Source organism: Schistocerca gregaria, chromosome 3 (genome assembly GCF_023897955.1).
Source record: "Schistocerca gregaria isolate iqSchGreg1 chromosome 3, iqSchGreg1.2, whole genome shotgun sequence".
Lineage (NCBI taxonomy): Eukaryota > Metazoa > Arthropoda > Insecta > Orthoptera > Acrididae > Schistocerca > Schistocerca gregaria.
In genome coordinates this window covers 667426613-667432920 of record NC_064922.1, presented here as the reverse complement: position 1 = coordinate 667432920, position 6308 = coordinate 667426613, and positions in this window count along the sequence as shown.

Below are 6308 nucleotides of genomic sequence, written 5' to 3'. Positions count from 1 at the left end.
CTTGCTCTTGTTCTTGAAGCAGTTTGGCGTAGTTCGCTGGAGCAACGAAGGGTACCTAGCGCCTGGGAAAAAGCGCAGGTCATTCCTGTTTTCAAGAAGGGTCCTAGGACAGATGCACATCATTATAGGCCTATATAGTTGACGACGATCTGTTGTAGACTTATGGAACACGTTAAAGCTCAATAATTATGAAGCTTTTGGCGAACTAAAGTGTCCTCCATAAACATGGATTCCTCGAACAGAAATCTTGAGAGACTCAGCTCGCTCTGTTGTTCCTCCAGGTCCATAGCACTGTAGACAACGGTACTCAGGTTGCCATATTCTTTGATTTCTGGAGGCATTTGACACCATCACGAACGACCGTTTAGTCTAAAAAAACACAAGCTTACAGATGATCGGGCAGACAGGAGATGAATTCAAGATTTAGTTGCAGATGATTGTCAACACATCGCTCGTAACGGAACAAAATCGCCAGCTGAAGTTAATTTTTGGTGTGCTCCTAGTATATGTGATAGGACCGTTACTGTTTACAGTGTATATACAAGATCGAATAGAAAGCATCAGAAGCTCTTTAAGACTCTTCACAGATTATGCGATTGTGTACAGGGTAATTTTTTTTTCACCTTGTACAAATTCTAGAGATGGATCGATGAAAGGATACGGAATAAGAAAGGTCTAATGACCTTACATCCGGAAACACATGGTTTCCACGAAGTGACTATTTGTTCATTCATATTTTGTTACAGAGGCCGTGGTCTAAATCACGCTGTACCATGCATCCACAGTCACAGAATGCATTGTTTCCTCCTAGAGGATGGTACTGTTTCTCATACGTCATGCCCTAGCGTCCTCTCCTGCCATACTAACAGATAATTTTGAGTCCGATTCACTTACTTCGCTGATTCACTTTGTAGTGGATGTGATAGAGCGTTGTGCCAATGGTTCCGTTTTCGAATCGAAAGCTTGCCGATGTGGTGTTACTTACGGAAAGGCAAATGACAACGGGCGGCGGGCAGCAAGGTTGTATTGAGAGTCCTATCCCCGCCGACAAGAACTACAGCATTCAGTGTTTGCAACAGTGTTTCGCCGTTTGTCTAAGACAGGGTAGTTTCAGGAAGCAGGATGTTATGAAGGACGTAACCGAAATGTTCTGACACCAGACTTGGGAGAAAATGTGATAAATACTGTGCAAGAGGACCGTCGTATCAGTACTAGGCGGTTGGCCCGCCAGTGTAGGGTAAGCCAGACGACAGTGCGGAACATTCTACATGACAATTGTTGCTACCCTTATAACTTACAGCGTGCGCAGGGCTTACTAGCGACAGACTTTCCACATCGCGCGCTATTTTGTCACTGGTATCTTCGCCACACCGCAATTCCGGGATTTGTGTCTTCCATCCTATTCACACATGAGGCCATCTACACGTGAAGTGGTGCTTTCAGCTTTCATAACAGTCATCTCTGGGATAGAGTGCAGAACCCCGGTGGTATGGTGACAGTGAATCATCAGCATCGGTGCAGCCGGAATGTGTGGACCGGGATAACTGGCGACCGCGTGTTCGGACTAGTACTCCTTCCACTTCGCCTAACAGGTCGGAACTATCCGCATTTCTTGCGGGTGGCTTTTCCTACCCGTATGGAAGAAGTCCCATGAATGATTCGAAGGGTTACGTGGTTACTACATGATGGCGCTCGAGTCCACTTTGACGTTAACGTCCGGACGCATCTTAATCATGTCTTGTCTGGTCGGTGGATCGGACGATGGGGAACAGTTTCATGACCTACTCGTTCGCCCGATCTCAACCCTTGAGATTTATGGCGACATCTCTTAACTATCGTGTATGCAGGGCCAATCCAAATGTGGAGCCCCTGGAGCAGAGTATTCATGTTGCCTTTGACGCTCTTCGGGTGCAGCCCGGCCGACGCGTACGTGGGAGACTAAACATACTACGGCGAGTACAGCCAAGCAAATGAAAACCATTTTCAGGTCATACTGTAACTGCTGCTGCATGGTACAGCTCGTATTAGACCACAGTAATAGTGTATGACTGAAAAAATGGTGTATAGCATCGAAACCATGCATTTCCGGGCATACGTTCATTAGACATTTTCTGTTCCCTATCCTGTCATCGATCAATCCCTAGAGTTTATACATCATGGAAGAAATCATCTCTGATGAGGAAGCAGCAACTCCACAGATAGTATAGGTTTTCAGAATGACTTGCAGAGGATTGGTGAATGTTGCAGACTGTGCTAGCTGACATCGGACGTAAATAAATGTAACATAGGAAACGAAATCCACTACTCTACAGCTACAGTACTTATAACAAATTTCTAGAAACAGCATGTACCGTAAAATATCTAGGAGTAAATATCCAAGGGAGGTCCTAAGTGGACTGAATATATAAAACCAATTGTAAGATAAGTAGATGCCAGACTGAGATTTATAGGAAGAACCTTAAGGAAATGTAACTTGCGCGTGAAGGACGTGGAGTGCAAAGAGCCTGTGTGACTGACAGTTCAGTACTGATCATCAATCTGAGACTCTTACCAGATAGGACTTATAGAAGAGTTCGAGAAGATCTAACGAAGAGCCGAGCGTTTCTTCACGTATTCGATTAGCAGGCACGAATGCATTACAGGGATGCTCTATTAAAAGGTTTGGCAGACGCTACTACAGAGGCGTTATGCATCACAGAGAGTTTTACTTTTGAAATTTAGAGGGAGTATTTTCCGAGAAGAGTTACGCAACATATTACTTCCTGCCACATACATGCCTCTGTATGACTACGATTAGAAAATTCGAGAAATTAGGCTATTACAGAGGCTTACCGACAATTATTCTTCCCACGCGCCTTTCGCGAGTGAAATAGGGAAGGGGTTATCAGTTGGTGGTACCACAAGTATTCCCCGTCACACACCGTCAGGTGGCTTGCGGAGTGTTGATGTAGTCACAAGCGCATGTGGTCAGCTCGAAGTTAATCATTAACTGATTACGCAACAATTCACAGAAAGCTTTGTCAATGATCGACAATTTCGAAGAATTGCTTCCTACTCCAACAGTTATTTAGTAATTACTAAAATTGATATTGTAACATGATTATGTTATTATACTTACATAAATAAAGAAACTGCTTACTAAGTACACTTATTACAAAATAAAAGCATGCAACTCTTATACGAAAATAGAGGATAATTGCTAATGAAACCCACCACTGAAGATATTAACGAAGAATTCTGAATATCAGCATTAGTGTTCAGAAAGCACCTTTTGAAATACTGGTTACAAGATTTAAAAGATATAAAAAGAAGGAGCGATGACTATGGAAACTATTAGAAAAAGTAATCAGAGAGAGAAGAAGAAAACATACTAAAATATTTAAAAATAACCGCCAGAACTAAGAGCAAAATAAGAGGTGAATCACCTTCGATTTGCACCGCAAGCACTGAGGAAGTGGAAATGCTACGGATGTGTGCTTTTCACAGAAGGGGTTTTTATTGTTAGGGAATAAACAGATTGTACTAATAGAAAGTATATTTTTTGTGGAAACATTCGTTTTTCAAAAAATGGACTAATACCTATTGAATTAGAATGTCAGTGGTGTTTGTTGCAGGATACTAGTCAGAGTAGTTCACGAGATATCGCAATTTGAAAACTTTCAACACCGACAATCGTACCACACCTGTGCTAGCACACACTGAAGTGAGCAATTCAGAGGCGACCTCTACGGTAAGTTCCTAGTAAAGTGCCTTTCGTCCTGACTTCTAATAATCAAAATAAATGCTCGCCACGAAAGTGGAAAATAATGGTCACCACTTGCCACTCAGATTTGTTAACATAAAGGATTGCACACTAACAGTTACTTTTGCGAAACCTCAACGATCCAGGACGGTGTACAGTCCTCATGAGTTCACTTTCTATTTTTACTGAAAATAAGCGTTTTGTACAAGGTGTCTCTGACGTCGTCCGAGGCATCACGCATTCCGGCGTTTGACTGGCGAGGATCTTACGGTGGCTGGGTGCGAAGTGAAGCCTAGTCTTGCTTCTCGGGCTTTATTAAGTATGTGACGCAGCGGACGGCCAAGGGAACACCTACCATCATCCGCCCTTTGCACACGGCATCAGTCTCTAAGCGGCAGCTTTCTTGGACACACAGTATTTAATATAAATGTTATGAATCAATTTAGAGGCTTCTACATTTTTATGCATGTAGGTAAGCTGGTTAAAATCACAGAAATAGCTTAAGCTCGCCTGCTTTAAAAGTTTGCTTTCTAGAATTTTTAGAACGGAACTCTCAGTAGGAGATGATCTCTGAACTACACCATTAAGATACCTTGTATTTGTCGTTATTACCATCATTATCCTAAGACATGTTATAGCTGTATTATTTAATAGGTTTCATCATGTGCTGAAACGAACGCTTTCTAACATTAATATAACTGATACTTAAACTACTACAAATCAGGGCGGTTTTGCTCCAAATTTAGTTTTCAGTAAATTACTCGAGAACTATTAGACGAAGCTTAATGGGGTCACGTAGTTACTATTTTTATGTAGAACTCATGTCTCATACAAATTTTCACATTTCTAAGTCTAATATTTAGCACCTTCAAGTTCTCTTAAGAACATGGATTCTGACCAAAATGTTGCTTTGATCATGTTGAGACTTATGCCAGTTAATTTCGACACACATCTGCACATTATGACTAATTTCTGGCTTCCTAGCTTTGTTACTTAGAGCCACTTATTTTTTTCTTAAAACGATGTATTTAGGTGAAAATATAAAACATTATTACACTAAAGCATATGTTGACAAATTTTGAAGAAGCAACTTTAACTTTCAATTTCGTTCTTAAGTATGGTGCAATACTTGTGTGATACACGCAGATGCTTTATGGTGACATGGCACTACTAGCAGTGACCTGGGCCACACTCGCTCATCTCTATATCTCTCAAAGGATATGGCGCTTCTTTCACCACATCAATTCCTATTTAGTTTTGTGAAAAAATTATTTTTTAATATAATTAAATATTAGAAACAAGGGATGTTATTATAGCTACCTTCTTTTAATTGTAATTGATTTTTAGCAAAATTTCTTAACACAACACATACAAAAAACCATACACACACACACACACACACACACATATATATATATATATATATATATATATATATATATATAATGTTTAAATATAATTTATGTACATGATTTGTAAAAGTGCATTATGTCATATATATATATATATATATATATATATATATATATATATATATATATATATATATATATATATATATATATATATATATAAAATGCACTTTTACAAATCATGTAGATAAATTATATAGAAACATGAAATAAAATTTCCAAATTTACAAAATTCCTTTTTTACATACAGTTTTCAGTCTTCACCTGAAAGAGAAACACGGAATTGTTTTAAATTTCTACTACTCACATATTTAAACATAACCATAGGCATCAATGTGAGCGTCCAAACGACAATTTCACTAATTCATTTGAAGTAGGAGGTGGGAATTCACTTCTCCATCATATTTTATTACAAGACGGGAAAGGGGGTGTAAGGTGGCTATAGTTTTGCACCTTACAAGCACTCATCTACATACTTTGCTGTGATTTACAGCCGGAATTAGGTCTCATTTCACAGGTTATATATCGTATATATGAATATTTATAGAATACTGGCATTGTCACGTACACCTTGTGAATAGTTGTTAACACTTATTGCATGAAAGGTGATGGAGTGTCTTTATTATCAAAATGGCATAATGAATGATTCCGTATACTAACAGAGCTTGGGATGACAGTGGAAATGAAATGGCTGGTGTAACTCACGCCCTGGGTGGGAAAGCCTGCACAGGAGTGTTGGTCCTGCTTAATACAGGAAGTACCCCAAAACGGACGGTCTGGGCACCTGAGGACTAAAGCATAATACAGAGGCGATCGGCCGTCATTGTAGCTGGGCCAGAAGGATAACCGGATGATAGTTCAGAAACTCTTAAAATCTTGGACACCACAGAGAGAAACGAGGAAGCGTTACCTCAGAAATCACGCCGGTTGGGTTTTTTCTGTGGATTTTTACTCTGAGAAGGAGACCGTTATAAGATTTCCTAATTAACAAGTTTAAGTATTACCTCGCAAACTTTCCACGCTGGACAACAAAAGACTAAAATATGGTTGATCGGCATTCGAAAGAATCTGTAGAGACGAAGAATATTCCCTGATTTCAAGAATATGATGCACCTTCTGCAGTTACAAGGGAGGGGAGACGAACTTTGCTGGGA